This window comes from Saccostrea cucullata, unplaced genomic scaffold (genome assembly GCF_032062105.1).
Source record: "Saccostrea cucullata isolate Sc308-1 unplaced genomic scaffold, CSIRO_AGI_Scuc_v1 ctg6807, whole genome shotgun sequence".
Lineage (NCBI taxonomy): Eukaryota > Metazoa > Mollusca > Bivalvia > Ostreida > Ostreidae > Saccostrea > Saccostrea cuccullata.
Window position 1 is genome coordinate 32,499 of NW_026937751.1, and position 17,496 is coordinate 49,994.

At 32.8% G+C, this 17,496-nt stretch overlaps 1 pseudogene; it reads left to right on the forward strand.

Annotated features, from left to right (window-relative positions):
- Window positions 1–2,559: 2,559 nt before the first annotated feature.
- LOC134248768 (uncharacterized) lies at window positions 2,560–3,853 on the forward strand (annotated as a pseudogene).
- The last annotated feature ends 13,643 nt before the right edge of the window (window positions 3,854–17,496 follow it).

Consider the following 17,496-nt stretch of genomic DNA (forward strand, 5'->3'; position numbering starts at 1 on the left):
CAGAACTATCCATTTAATTTGTAACAATCCTGCAAATATCACGTTTTATACGTTATGTCAAAAATCTTGACGTGAGCCCATTGGATTGCAGAGGTGTTTGAGAGAGGAACGAACGACAACTCTGCATAGGAGATTGAAAATACATGTCAAGATTGGATTTACCACCTCATATGAAGAATACAATCGGGTTCGGCGTTCAAGAAAATTATAGATGTGAAAACCAATCTGGAAATAATTTTCCCGAAATCCAAGACTGGGTTATGTTATAGACTCTACCGTCCAAGCCAATCATACATTAAAATGTCAAGAGTGTTCATCCTTGTTAATGTGACAGTCAGAATTTCCTCGTAAACAATTCACACAAGATTCTTAGAATATATGAATCGGGATAATTCTGCTTAGAATAATGTTACAGAGAAGTGACAAAGTACTTCGTAGCTGCAGATTAAATGAGTGTGCATGTCTACAAACGGATTCTTTGTGAGAAAATGTTCAACTTCACAAATCATTCTATTTTCAGTTTGTAAACCATGGCAAACATGTGTCCGACGTCGACTTGAAGGGGCACACTAAAAACGGGATATACTAGAGACCTGATATTTACCTGACGTTTTAATTTTTAATTAAATGGTAATATTGAGTATTTTGAATTACTTATGTACAGACTTTATTACTTCGAGGCATATGCTATACAAAAATTCAATTGTTTGGAACATTTACAGACAAATTTGAATCAGGTCAAATCAGTGTTTAGTACATCGCGTCTTTAGTACCTTCCTATTTCCCACAATGCCGCGCGTTGTTTACAAACAAGCGCGAAAAAATCCTCTAAACTAGGTACTAATTATTGTTGTGTACATCATCACATTTTAAAATTATTTGAATAAAAAGAAAACAAAGAAACACCGAATCAAAACTATATCTTTTAGATGCATCAACTAAAAATGTGCACATGTATGCAGTAAAGGCTTGGCTGGCTATAGTAGACAACTTGTTCCTGAAAGGTTTCTCACATACGTACTTGTTTTATAAAAAAAGCAATTAAATATAGCTGGAAGTTTATTTCTTTTTATATCAAATGACAAGATTTTATAAGTTCGAAATTATTTCAGTCAAACTTTTTCATAATATACCAATATTTTTAGCTATCAGAAAAAAGCGTGTATGAGCTATTAACCCCTAATTATAGCGGCCAGCCCCTTTTCGTTAATCAAATATGAAAGCCCTCGTAATTACCCACAACTTTTGTAATATATTTCTTACCAAATTATTCTCGGTTTAAAAGTTATTACACAAAAAGTAGCAAAAATTCAAAGAAAAAAAATTACTAAAATTTGCCGTTTTATAGCTTCAAAACTTTAAGAAATCAGCTATATAATTTTATCGTTGTGCACATCTACAATGTTTTGGCTACAAGTTCTCCAACTTTCGTGTAAATATCTTATGTCATTTTTGAGATTTTCAGTGGAAACGAGACATCAAAAATTTTCAATTAAAGGGCAATAACTCACAAATAAAGGTATGCATCAAAAAACTGAAAACAGGTTTAAATAGGTTTAACTACAAGCTATCTATCCTGAAAGTTTCATAACGATCAGTCCAAAGGTCTTTGAGAAATCGCCTGTCAAAAATCGAGCGGGAAAAAAAAAGAATAATAAGAAACAATAAAATAACAGTAGGGTCTTCCGAAGGAAGCGGAAGACCCTAATAATAAGAAACAGTAGAATAACAGTAGGGTCTTCCGAAGGAAGCGGAAGACCCTAATAATCTTTACCAACAGAATCAGTAGAAGGTCTCCCGTTGGAAACGGAAGACCTTAAAAATAAACAAACCTTTTAAGCTAGGTATTTGAAATTCAAAACATCGTCTGCTAACGTAAAATCCAACACAATTACACAAAAGAAATGTAAATCGCGCTTGTGATAAGTGGACCGTGACTGGGTTTGCTTCAAATGAAAAACTCATATTCGATTGATTTTCCAGTCGTATGCTTTGATAAAACGTGCTTTTTTTTGCGCTTTCAATACTTAGTTACAAATGAAAAACATAATAAAATTTCTGTAAAATGGCGCGTATGTCAGTAGAAGAACGTTCAAAAGCGGTTGGCATGCTTCAAGCTGGGCGCAGTTTGCGAGAGGTTAGCTCTCATTAAATATAAATACAAAGTTTGCTCACATTTTTGCATAATTTTTTTTAAACTACACTCGTATAAGAACTTGTAGACGAAAGTTTTTATCGAGAGCAAAGTGAAGTCAAAAAACCTCGAATTTAATTAATTTCAGGTCTTGAAAAATGCATTGCTGATATTCAAAGATGTTTTAAAGTGTGTTGCAGTTTGTTTTAACCAAAAAAATGCAATAGAAGCGAGGAACGAGAAGGTACGAGAAACGAGAAGGTAAACAAAATTTGTAAACATATCTGTTTGTGAACACTAGTGAGCGATACTCATACGTTCCACTGTTACATTGTGAAATATGGCTAGTCAATTGACCCAGTCTAAAAAGAGAGCGCTCGATGATATACTAACACCACTAACACCAGTACTAGTGATGAAGAAATTTCAAAGGAATGTGAAAATTTTCAGATGAGAGATGTCATGCACGGTATAACTAATATACAAAATACTCTTGCAAACCTTCTACTAAGGATTGATGGACAAGGTCGCCATCTAGACGAAGTTACCAAGGACATTAGAGGAAAACATGGCATTCAGGAGAGATTAGAAAACGTACAAGAACAGGCGAACGATACGATATATATAACCACTGAACTGCAGGAAAAACAGAAAAAGATGGAGAGAACTTAGCCGAATGAAAGATTACATAGTTCGACTGGAGTATTGTGTAAAGACTCAAAGTGAACAGATTCTAGAGCTAAGATCTAGAGCAATTGAAGACAATATCATTGTGAGTGTAGTAGACGAAAAGGCACCCGAAGTAAAAAATCCTGAAAACCTTGTGAAGATCATTAGTAACGTGTTTGCAGTAGAGATGGAGATACCGGCAGAGACTGTTGATAGCCTACAGATATATAAAGTGTTCCGAATGGGGGAATACGACAAACATAGGAAATATCCTCGGCCAGTCTGTGTCCAGTTTGTAAATAAATCACACAAGGACATTGTGATGAGACACATTAAAATTCTCAAGGATAAGAAGTTCCCAATAAGAGTGTCTCAACACCAACCTGAAGAAGTCCATGAAAAAAAGAAGCATTTATATGATGTCCAAAAGAAATATGCGGACCGTAACATAGAAACGGTGCTAAAAGGTCAGAAGCTCATTTTCACGCAGAGCAAGACGGTGTACAGGGAAAAAATTGGTAGCAGACCAATGGCCGATGAGATCATCAGTGGAGAAGAGGTAAAGATCGCGATCAGTACGGGGAAGACAACAGAAGACAATGGAAACCGGATTGCTGCCCACGCAACGCCAGTAGACTCCTATAAACAGGTGAGACGATCGCTTGTGAAAGTTGTGAAAGATAAGTTAAACACTATCAGTGCAAGTCATAACATTTATGCGTTTCGGTTCACCAGTCACGACGGCACGATACACGAGGGATCAGAAGATGACGGCGAGCACGGAGCCGGGAGAATGCTACTAAAGACACTGGTTGATAATGACATAAATAACGCACTAGTGGTCGTTTCGCGGTGGTGTGGTAGTAAGATCGGTCCTAGACGCTTCACGCACATCACAGAGGTTGGGATGAGTGCGGCGAGAAATATGCCGGTTCCCATCTGACGCTTCAAAATATAAATTATGAAAAGTCACTAGCTAAAAATACAAACTTACAGTAAATCACTTTTTCAATTAGTTAGTATTTGTGTACTTTCATCGAATTTGACTATTACGGTAATTCTGCATAAACTAAAATATTTATTCTAGTGGTTTAGTGGTTTTCGATATGGCTATATTCATGCTGCACATGATATCTGGATAAATTATAAATTATGTTTAGGTTTTGATACTTTCCGGAATTTGCAAGTGTATACGTCACTATTTTTGTGTTTTTTCAAAGACTCAATTTCCGGTATAGATATCGTACAGCATGGATCGTGTAAACTTGTCTGTGTGCATAATTTCAATTTTAATACAGTGCAAAGTGCGACATTTTGATATGGATAAATTTTTGTTGTAATTACATTTCAGATATATATATCTTTAATAGAAAAAAAAAAAACAAACATGGTAACTACAACAAATTGTAATTAGAAAAAAGGAACTGAATAGGAAAGAAATTGAGTATAAAGAGTTCCTCTCAACTGAAATTAATTTTCTATATTTTTAGCATTTTCATTTCAAATATAAACCTAAAGTTAGGTTTTTTGGGTCTAGTTTGGCACATTTTCAAAATGACAGCAGGTGTGTCTGAGCTTAAAAACTACTTTTCTCTAGTGTATATAGATTTTTACTTTTTTTATCAACTCTTGTTTTCTTGCTGTAGGGGAACAGTAAACTTATGCATTTGCTGTGGAATGGATGACTATCCATGTGAAAATTTCCTAAAAATACTTACATTAAATTGCCAAGGTTTAAGGGACATGAATAAAAGGAGGGATGTCTTTAAAATTTTAAAAGAAAAAAAATTAAATGTTTATTTCCTTCAAGACACACACTTTGTCACAAAAGATGAAAGCATGATAAAAGCATTATGGGGATATAAGGCTTTTTTTAGTTCATACAAATCAAACTCACGGGGAGTTGCTACACTTATCAATAATAACTGTGACTTTACATTGATTAATGAATATAAAGATGACAATGGCAATTATCTTATTCTAGATGTAGTAATAGACAATCTTCCTTTTTTGTTAGTGAATATATATGGACCAAATCAGGATACACCAGCCTTCTATACAAAGATTTTAAATATGATACAAGAATATTACTCATCACAATATATGATTATAGGTGGTGATTTTAATTTAATTTTAGATAAGGATTTGGATTCAATGAACTATAAAAACCTAAATAACCCTAAATCAAGAATGGAAGTATTAAAGATGATAGAGATACTAAATTTAAAAGATATTTTTCGTGAAAACAATCCAAATTTAAAAAGATTCACTTGGAGAAAGAAAAATCCAATAAAACAGGCAAGACTTGATTATTTCCTAATATCAGAATCGTTACTAAATTTGGCCCCTTATGTAAAATTTGAAAATATAGTTATCGTTCAGATCACTGTCCAGTTGTAATGGGTGTTAAAACAAATGAATTTTTGAAAGGAATAGGGTTTTGGAAATTAAATAACTCTTTATTAGCAGATAAAGAATATGTAAATTTGATAAAAGAAAAAATTAAAAATATTAAAGTACAATACGCCTGTCCTATCTACAATTTTAATAACATTGACTCTATTGAAAATGATAAAATTCAATTTATGCTAAGTGATCAATTATTTCTAGATACATTATTGATGGAAATAAGAAGAAAATCAATTTCTTATTCAACTTTTAAGAAAAAGAAGATAACTGAAAAAGAATTGCAACTAAAAAGAAATCTTTATACTGGAACAGAATTTGTCGCAAGAACATGCTGAAGAATTAGAAAACAAACATGAAGAATTAGAGAATATTAGAAAAATAAAATTTAAAGGCCAATGTATTAGAGCAAAAGTGAAATGGATAGAAGAGGGAGAAAAACCTTCAAAATATTTTACCAGCCTTGAGTCTAGAAACTATCAGAGTAAAGTTATGCCTAAAATTGAAATGGAAGATGGAACTATAATTACTGACCAATTTGATATTTTGAATGAAGTTAAGCTGTTCTATGAAAATCTATATAAAAGTAAAGAGAATGTAGAATTAGGAAATATCCATGAAAAATTAAAGATATTTGATGTGCCAAAAAGTCTCGAAAGTCTCGAAGGCCCTTTGACTAATTCTGAAGTTTTGAATTATTTGAAAATTATGAAAAATGAGAAAAGTCCTGGACCAGACGGGTTCACCTGTGAATTTTTCAATTTTTTTTGGCAGGATTTAGGTGCTTTCATTACAAGAGCAATAAACAACTCGTATGAATTATCACACTTTACTGAACCAAATAAATTAGGTTTAATAACTTGCCTACCAAAACCAGGAAAACAAAAACAATTCTTTTTTTTTTTTTTTTTTTTTTTTTTTAAATATTTTACCAAGTTCAAGTTCAAGTTCAAGTTCAAGTTCAGTTTATTCTCCCAAACCAAAATATTGGTACATGGGGTACAGTAAAACATATATACATTTTAAACAAACGGGTCAGAGGTACAAAAAATGTAATATATACAATACAAAATATGTTACAAAATGACAAAAAAGGAAAAAAGAGGGAGAAACAGACATTAAGTATCATATTAAGGAGAGCAGGTAGCGTCATAAATTTTTAGAATAAACATACATAAATTTTTCAGAATTTATTCGTTTTTAGTTGACATAAGTTCTGTAAATTTAATAATATTCGGTCTACTAGAATAATATTTACCTAGGTATTTTTTCCTTTCATTTTCCAAAGCTTTGCATTCTAGAATATAGTGAAATTCATCAGCAATTTGACCTTTACTACAAAGTGTACAAAGTCTTTCAGAAAGTGGTATACCACACCACCTTCCAGTTTCTACTGGTAAATGATGATTTGTGGTGCGAAATTTTAATAGAATTTTTCTAAATTTAGGCGATAATTTACAAAGATAGTTTTCGAATCCAAAGTTTTGTTTGAAGATTCTGTAATTTTGTCCTTTTGAGGAATTATTTATATCACTGAACCAATTTTGAATAAATTGATCTTGTAGTATTTGCTTAACAGTAGCACTTATCCATTCATAATTAATACTAACACCTTGTAGGTTCCATACATTTGATAAACCACACATGTTACAGATTTTCTGTATACAGTTTAACCAAGGATTTGTTAGATTTCCATCACAATAAAGTTTTAGTGTATATTTGTATAACACATTTACAATTTTATTTTGCGGGCCGGAAAAAAGTTTTGCCCAGTAAGAAATCATTCTACTGTATATTGAAATATAAAGAGGAAAACGACCTGTTTCACCATAAACCATATATGATGGCGTGGAACTTTTTAAATTAAATACATGCTTTAAGAATTTCAAATGTAAACGTTCAATAACATCTAGATTTTCATAACCCCATATTTCTGATCCATATAATAAAACTGGCACAACAACTTTATCAAAGAGATCAAATTGGCAGTCGACTGATAATTTAAATTGTCTGATTTTTCTGATAATGCCGTACATAGCTTTTTGTGCTTGTTCATACAGATGTTTTTTTGTTTTACAAAAGGAACCAGTACGTGAGAATACAACGCCTAAATATTTAAATTCTTTCACATTTTCTATAACTAAATTGTCATAAAAAAAAATGTTCTTTTCAACATTGGCCCTTTCGAGAAAACAAGAATCTTTGTTTTTTTTTCGACATTTACATGCAATTTCCATTGTGAACAATATGTATGAAATTCATTTAGTGCAAGTTGTAGTTCATCAGCTGATTCAGTCAAAATTACAGTGTCGTCTGCATAAAAGAGTACCAACAGTTTTAAATACATTAGCAGTTCATTCTCAATATCATTTGCAATACTTTTTAAGCCTACAATATTCTTATTCGATAAAAAATCTTCAAGATCATTTATATACATTGAAAATAAAAAAGGTGAAAGATTTTCTCCCTGCCTTATCCCGACATTACAACTAAAAAAATCTGTCGACATGCCATTTAATTTAACCATGGATTTTACACCTTTGTACATATTTTGTATATATCGAAAACACTTGCCGTGTATTCCACTGATATGTAATTTGGTCCAGAGCCCATTTCGCCACACAGTATCAAAGGCTTGTTTAAAATCAATGAAAGCACAAAACAATTTTCTCTTTTTTTGCATTAAAATATTAGATAAAAATTGTAATGTTAAGATATGATCTAGTGTAGAATAACCTTTCCTAAAACCCGCTTGATTTTCTTGAAGTAGATTTATCTCATTTGCATAATCTTCCAATCTCCTATTTAAAATGCACGTAAACACTTTTCCTAAGCAACTGAGTAAAGTGATAGGGCGATAATTTTCAGGCTTTGTAGGATCGCCTTTGTTTTTAAATATCGGCTTTATTATACCAATCAACCATTCTTCCGGAACAATTCCATTTTCATATATCATATTAAAAAATTTTAAATAAACTGGCATAAATAAAGATAATGTCGCTGAAATGTGTTCATTCAATATATTATCATATCCTGGTGATTTGCCATTTTTAATTTTTTTAACGGCCTGTAATATTTCATCTTCTCGTATTGCAGAATTTAAAAACTCATCAGATATATTGTTTATATCATTTATGACAGGATCTGAATTATCACGAAATGAGTTTTGCTCTTCGTGATCACTCTCGTTAACATCTTTCAAAAACTTGAACATATCATTAATATTAACAGCACACTTTTTCTCTTTATCAGAAGCGTTTAAGATTTTCCAATAATCTTTCGAATTTGTTGAGCGTAGTTTTTTGAGTTTATTTGATATATCATTTCTATATTTTTGTATGCACTTATCCATCGTCTTTTTATATTCTTTACTCATGGTGACAAGATTTGTTTTATTTTCTGCTGACTTGTCTCTATTGTGTATTCTCTTCGCTAAGTGAAATTTTTTTCTAGCCGTTCTGCAGTCTTTGTTAAACCATGGTTTGTTACGTTTAGTCGTACCTGGTGTCATAGCTTTTTGCAATCCAAATGTTTTTTCCGATGCATTTTTGAAAACATTACTTATATCGTTTGCAACCTTTGAAATATCAACTTAAAGAACTGGCGCCCAATCAGTTTATTGAATGTGATTTATAAAATAGCCTCAGGCTGTATTGCTGAACGATTAAAAACTGTGTTAAATAAATTAATTAATAAGGACCAAACTGGCTTTTTGAAGGGAAGATTCATAGGTGAAAATATTAGACTAGTTTATGATTTAATGAATTACACAGAACAAAAACATTCCAGGCTTATTAATGTTAATTGACTTTGAAAAAGCTTTTGATACTATTATATACCAAACATTAGATTTTTTTAATTTTGGGGAATCCATTAAAATTGGATACAAACATTTTATAATGGAATCAAATCATGTGTTATACAGAATGGAATTTCCTCTGATTACTTGTTCCCTCAAAGGGGATGCAGACAGGGGGACCCAATTTCACCATATCTCTTTCTACTATGTGCTGAAGTTCTTGGGATTCTCATTCGAAATAATAAAGACATAAAAGGAATTGTAATTGATGGGGAGGAATATAAACTTTCACAATATGCCGATGATACTTCAATTATATCTGATGGATCACCACAGTCTATGGATGGTATAATAAGAGAGCTTGATTATCTTGCAATAGTATCTGGACTGAAAATTAATTTTACAAAAACAAAAATGGTGTGGATCGGTAGTAAAAAATTCTCTAAAGAAGTCTTTCATCACTCGAGATGGAAGTTAGACTGGAATAATTCTACTTTTGATCTTCTTGGTGTAAAGTTTTCTATTAATTTAGATGAAATGATTGAACTGAATTACCCCCCAAAATTAAATGAAATAAAGCGATTGATAAAACAATGGCAATTAAGAAAACTGACTCCCATTGGAAGATTAACAGTGATCAAATCCCTGATTATACCAAAGATGAACCATTTGATATTGACTATTCCAAACCCCAATAAGGAATTACTCGATGAATTTGAGAAAGACCTTTATTACTTTTTATGGGGAAGTAAAGTACATAAGGTTAAGAAGAGTGTTATAATCCAAGACTATAAAATGGGGGGTTGCAAATGATTGATTATATGGATTTCTTATGTGCATTAAAATCAACATGGATTCGAAGACTAATCTGCTCAGACACGAAATGGTTAAAACTTTTTGAATCAGAATTAGGAATGAAAATTGAATCTCTTTGGGTAAGAGGTTTAGATTTTATAGTTAAGATGTGTAATAAAATAAGCAACAAATTTTGGAAAGAGGTTTTACTTAATTGGGTAAAAATCATTGACTGCAGTGGTAGTCAAAAAACAAGTAATACTCAAATTCTTCATGAACATATATGGTTTAATCCAAGAATTAAAATAAATAATTCCTCTGTATTTTTGAAAAGTTATTTTGATGCAGGCTTTGTTTTCATAAGAGATTTGTTTGACGTTGAAGGAAAATTTATAAGCCTCGAGTACCTCAATAATCTGAATGTACAAACTAATTTTGTAGAATATACCGGTTTAAAAATAGCCGTTACAAAGATATTGAAAAGTATTGATATTGAAAAAAGAGGAGAAAGTGGACCTTTTATCCCAAATTCAATTTACATTTTTTATAAAAGCACAAATGGTTGTAAAGATATGTACAATATACTTATCAAGAAGAAAAAGCAAACAATTAAAGCAGTAGAAAAATGGGAAAATAATGGAATATCTTTTGGTGAGTTAGAATGGAACAAAATATTTGAACTACCATTTAAAGTTACAAAAGAGGCAAAATTTCAGTGGATGCAATTTCAAATCCTGCACAGGATTATTGCAACAACTAAATACCTTTATAAACTTAAACTAATTGATTCACCTGTTTGCTCATTTTGTAAACAAGAAGTTGAAACAATTGAACATTTATTTTTTGAATGTTTCTGTGTAAAAAGAATATGGTGTCATATAGAGGAGCGGTTTATAAAAAACTTCCATTTTACTATTAATTTTGATAGAAAATATATACTGTTTGGAAAATACAATAATAAAAACATATATAGATTACACAATATAATAATACTTACTATTAAACAATTCATTTTTGCCAGTAGGTTTAAAAATATGCCTAAATTAAGTATAGTAATGCTAGAAAAAATAATTGTAGATAGAATACTGGTTGAAAAGGCTATTCTTTTAAGAAATTGTAAATTTTCAGAATATGAAAAGAACAGGAAAATTATTTGTGATATGCTATAATGTTCTTCAAATTTATACTCAAATGTACCAATATGGTAAAATAGTGAAAACTGTTCCCCCACCTCACTTTGTTTTCCTTCCTCACCCCTCCCTTTTATTTACTTTTTTGTATATAAAGCTTTCACAATGAAGATTCATTATATACATGAATGTCATATATCTTATGCAGCTTTATGAAATGAATTTGTATTTAGCATTTACCAAAGAGAATTTGTATAAAGTATATAATATAAATTATATGGAAGAAAAATTATATAGTATATGTATGTATTGAATGTAAACAAATCTATTGTACATAGTCTGTAAATGTGAAAGCAAAAAATAAATTCTATGAATTAAAAAAAAAAAAAAGAACCGAATTAACGTCATAATCATTGTTACAGGTTGCACGACTATAAGACAACCCGGAAAATAGTCCGAATATTCAACGGAACCGGAAGTGTGACAATTTACGACGACGACCCGTCAACAGGACCGGTATATATCAGTTTCCAATTTGCAGGACAATCTTTTGACGGCACCTACTGCAAGACGTACATTTAATACTCATGGTAGGCCCTTCAGTGACCAGACGGTAAGGAACAGGCTTGAGGAGACAGGATTAAGGGCAAGAAGGCCTGATGTAGGGTTAGTGCTATCTGCAAGATATAGGCGACAGCGTTTATCTTGGGCACGTTGCCATCTGAGATTTATGCCTGCGGACTGGGGTCAAGTGCTTTTTACAGACGAATCCAGTTTCAATCTGAGAAGACCAGATGGTCGTTCACGCGTATACCGGAGAAGAGGTGGTGTCACGTAGATGTATGCATGAGGGAACGAGGGCAGTTTGGAGGGGGCTCGGTCATGGTTTGGGCGGGGATATCTTTGCATACCGAAATCAGATCGTACCAATCCATCATAACCTAAACGCTGTGAGGTCTCAGAATCTTGTACTGCAGCCTGTAACCATACCTCATATCCAAATAGAGGCATGATCCTAATGCAAGATAATGCTACTCCCCACACAGCCAAACAACCCAACAGATGCTACAACATCATATCAGCAGGGTACTTAATGGCCCCCAAGCAGTCCTGACCTTAATCCAATTGAGCATGTGTGGGACGAACTTGACAGGAGAATTAGGCAACTTCCACAGCAACTTCCACCTAGCGGAACTTGAAAGAGAATTAGTGAACTCTTGGAATAACCTTTCACAGAGGTTTTTAAACAAATATGTTAATTCTATGAGGAGTTAGATGCCAGGCAGTTATTCGAGCTTATGGGGGACACACACGCTATTAATTGAGACTTTTATTTTGTAGGGTGCATACTGTCTTTGTTCTTCAATTAAACGATGAAAACAATGATTTAAAAGAAAATTGTTTTTTCTACTTTATGAGAGTATTTTCTTTATGTCAAACAAAACTTAAGTCGAAACAAAGTGATACAGAAACAGCAGGAGACAAAAACCTAGGTGGGAACTTAGAAATTTTGACAAGTATAGTTATAAAACATCCTGGTTGTTGCTGTAGGATTAATAAATTGCTAGCGATCAGTGCTAACACTGGGCATTTCTGTTTAATTCTGAAGTTTAATTACATTTGTATTTTATTTAATGTGTAACTTACATTTTTGAAAAGTAAACTACACAAAAAAAACTTATTTAGGTCATATAATGCCAAGATTCTAGAATACCTTCTAATTATATAAGTTAAAAAACCAGGAACAATTTGTTTTATATTAGAACTTTATGAAATAAGAACTAAATATTTCAGGAGAAAAATTCTTCGTGCTTTGAAAAACAGACCAGGAATAAGGAAGTTACTTGATCAACAATCGTGGTATACCCTAACGGGCAATGTATAATTACGCAACTTGTGGAAACATTTAGAAAGTAATATTTATAATGAAAAAAGCATCAGTTCAGTTTGCCATGTACTTTCAATGTTAAAAGTATTCAGCGATTTTCATTATCTTTTATCCGTCTTTTTTTTGTAATAGGTATCTTTTTACAACTTGTACTTATATGACAACAAAATCGTCACAGTGGTTGCTCCAAGAATCATTCTGTAAAATAAAAAAAATAACATGGAAAGAACAAGGTTCACTTTTGCCTTATTTGGCCCTGTGAATTTCTGAAAAAAGGAAACTACATAGTTTTTATTAACAATGCATTGACTTTGGTGATTGCATATCTATAAAAAATGACGTCATTTTCTGGCTAGTCAATGTATTATGACGTCACGAAATGCGTCAATTTCCTCATATTCTGAAAAAGTCTTCAAAATCAGCCAATTTTTAAAGCTATTTTTAAATATTTTATATAGAGCGCAACCTCTGATCTAAAATATGCAAAAAGTAAATGATAGAACTGTTTTTGAGGATTAAAAGATAGGTCTTATTTTTTAGATCAGAGAGTGCGCTCATATTATTTTTCTTCACTGAATGTACTCAATTATACCTGTTTACCTAAAAATTCAAGAACATTGCAATTTCATAAAGCTAGTTCCCCGAGACCTGGACGTTTAGGAGAAAATTTTTAATAGGATATGAAAACATAAAGTCTCTATTTTATTTTAATGCTTCAAATGAACAATAATTGTTAATCAATCAATTAGTATATCTACAGGGCCATTTTATGCGTAAAGTGAACCGACTTCTTTATATCAATTTCTTTTCCCGAAATAAACTGCTCATCAGTTATAATATCAATATGAATACTAATACTTGAATCAATATATATCCTTAAAATTAGTGAAAATCAAAGTTCGTATAAATTATGATCCTCGTCCTTGGGGTATGGTTGAAATAAGGTCAGAGCTAATAAGGGACCTCGTTCAGAAGTTGATGGTGTCTATGGTTCCTTATTTTGCGAAGATATTACTAATTTTTAGTGTAAACAATGAAGTTTCCTTCACAATTAGACTTGTTAAAAATTATATATGAATTTATCTTTACTTGCATCATATCATTATTGCATTTTTAGCTCACCTGAGCCGAAGGCTCAAGTGAGCTTTTCTGATCACATTTTGTCCGGCGTCCGTCTGTCCGTCTGTCCGTCTGTCTGTAAACTTTTCACATTTTCGACTTCTTCTCAAGAACCGCTTGGCCAATTTCAATCAAACTTGGCACAAAGTATTCTTGGGTGAAGGGGAATCAAGTTTGTGCAAATGAAGGGCCACACCCTTTTCCAAGGGGAGATAATTATGAATTAGAGAAAAACTAATGGCATTTTTAAAAAATCTTCTTCTTAAGAACCACTGGGCCAGGAAAGATGGAACTCGTGTTGAATCATCCTCAGGTAGTGTAGATTCAAGTTTGTTCAAATCATGACCCCCGGGGCTAGGGTGGGGCCAAAATGGCCGACCCAAGTTTTACATAGGAATATATAGGAAAAATCTTTAAAAATCTTCTTTTCAAGAACCGCTGGGCCAGGAAAGAGGAAACTCATGTGGAATCATCCTTAGGTAGTGTAGATTCAAGTTTGTTCAAATCATGACCCCCGGGGCTAGGGTGGGGCCAAAATGGCCGACCCAAGTTTACATAGGAATATATAGGAAAAATCTTTAAAAAAATTTTCTTCTCCAGAACCACTGGGCCAGGAAAATCAAACTTATGTGGAATCATCCTCAGGTAGTGTAGATTCAAGTTTGTTCAAATCATGACCCCCGGGGCTAGGATGGGGCCAAAATGACCGACCCAAGTTTAACATAGGAATATATAGGAAATTTTTTTAAAAATCTTCTTCTCCAGAACCACTGGGCCAGGAAAGATGAAACTCATGTGGAATCATCCTCAGGTAGTGTAGATTCCAATTTGTTGAAATCTTGACCCCCGGGGCTAGGGTGAGGCCAAAATGGCCGACCCAAGTTTAACATAGAAATATATAGGAAAAATCTTTAAAAATCTTCTTCTCCAGAACCACTGGGCCAGGAAAGATGAAACTCATGTGGAATCATCCACAGGTAGTGAAGATTCAAGTTTGTTCAAATCATGAACCAGGGGCTAGGGTGGGGCCAAAATGACCGACCCAAGTTTTACATAGGGATATATAAGGAAATCTTTAAAAATTTCCTTTCAGGTACTTCAAAGCTATGATTGGTGATATTTATATGGAATCATCCTCAGGTAGTGTAGATTCTAGTTTGTTCAAATGATGAATGCCTTGGGGGGGGGGGGGTTAAATTCAAGCCCGATGTGCTCAGGTGAGCGCTGTGGCCCCTGGGCCTCTTGTTTAAAAAGGTTATCATAGAATATTTACTTTAATAAAGTAGAAATCAACTCACCCTTATAAAACTAACCGATATTACACAATCTCAAAGCTGTTTACAAATTGATTTTCATAGCTTTTTGTTGCTTTGCTGTTGCAGAAGTATTGTAAGAGTTTTCAAATCAATTGAATAAGCTGTTACTTTCTTACTTATATTTTTAAGGAATTTAAAGCTAGATAATTGAATGTAGATGGAAATAATGTTTTTAAGCAACGATCTGGCATATATATTTGTCCTGCACAAAATGTTAGTTTTTTGGGATTTGCATGTTTTTGTCACCAACTGTTGCCTTCTTTATTGTACTTGGTCTGTTTCTGCTTATGATCTCTTGTTTCTCTTGATTGGAAGACAAAAGAGAAACAAGAGATCATAAGCAGAAACAGACCAAGTACAATAAAGAAGGCAACAGACGCTTATGTCTCATTTACTGTAAATTGTAATTTATTTCATCGTCGGAACCCACGGGTTTTCTCTCCGTTACACTGCAAAAATGCTGTGTAACGGAGAGAAAACCCGTGGGTTCCGACGATGAATTTATTTAATATAATTTAATATTTTTAAAAAAAATCCATCCTTCTCTGCATTATTGATAACTCCTTTTTAAACATAAAATTCAAAAAGAGTTTCAGATCCTGATGTTGATTGCAACAAACTGGAAGTCATTATCATTGCTTTACCATGTTCCACAGAAAGTATTAGCTTCCATTTAAACAACGAGCATCGCCAACTGCCACAATACAATCGTTTGGGAGTTCGGAAAAGTGCTTTATACTTTCTTTCTTTTGGTGCCAATAACCTCATGAAACTTTTACAATGAAATTTTTAGTGAGCATGGAACCCTTTTCTGGAAAAAGTCTGGATCCTCCCACGCCACGAGTCTTTACCTTATACGTTGGAACATGCTCTGACTACTATCAATTTTTACACCGAAGCAGGTTACAATCAAAAGAGGCTGATTAGATTAATTTTTTCCAATGATATCAGAAGTATAAAGTGAAACTCAAAGAAAAAATTAAAGTGTTAAGATAAGTTGCAATGATCAATTAGATTTTTTGAAAAACAATATGTATCATAAGCAGAACCAACATGGACCTCTGAAATCCAATGGAAGTTTCGTGAAGGAGTAAGCATCTCCTGCTTTCTCATACATGTATTACCTGCACTGAGCTTGAAATTCTGTTTACTATTCAATTTGAAAATAATGGCGTTACTTATTGTATAAAAGAGTCAGTCAACATTCCACCTTATGAAAGACTGTTTTTTCAAACAAGGTCATTGCTCCGACCATGGAATGTGCGTAGTATTGACCTTAAAGAAGATCTTTATTGTTCTTATAACATAAACGTATTTGTCAATAGCCATCCTTCCATTAAAGAATTGCTGTCAATTTTTTGTGACGAGTTAGTCAAGAAGAAGGTATGGTTTCCATACAAATTTTGCCCTGTGATTTTCTAAAATATGAAACTGGTGTAAAAGTTTAAAACTCATGTTTTTTAAATAATTGAAATTCAATGCAGAAAAATCGTACAAGTCAATTTTCTTACATGTTTTTAAATGCTAATTATGACGTCATAAACATGTGCATTTTCCCGTATTTTCTTAAAAGTTGCAGAAGACACCAATTTTCAATGTAATTTTCTTTCAGATAACATGGTCCACAGCCGTCGCCCAAAAAGATCTTGAGATATGTGATTTGTTATTAAATTTTGCACAAAATATCAAAAAATTAACGTGGGTGACGGCTGTGGACCCAGTTTTCTAAAGGAAAATCACCCTTGAAATGTGAAATTTTGAGGCTTTTTCTGTTGCGCGGGTATGTTAAGGAAGCATATAAGTAATTTCTCGGGAAATTTAGACTTTTTGAAGAAATTTTAGTTTAATAAATTACCAAAGCCACTGATAAACGTAAACTGTCATTTACTTTTGCATACAGACAAAAGCGTGTCTAAAGCAAAGTCGTGCATCACCGCCACGGCATCACGTGACTTCTATTAATAGCAAAATTTTCCTTAATAAAAAGGCTAACAGAACATCAATACCCCGGAGTTTGATAATCTCTTTGAGTATGTAATATAGCTGAAAAAATCTATTTTGTCTAAAAAGTGCTGCTAGAATCCCACTGTCTTGTCCGTAAAATATTTAATCCACACATTCGCACGAAACCTTACCCTTTGTTTTGAATTTTATACATATGAATCGAGATTTTTCGTACAACCATGCTTAACTCGAGATTCTAGCAGCACTTTCCAAGTTTGTTAAAATGCAAACTTACA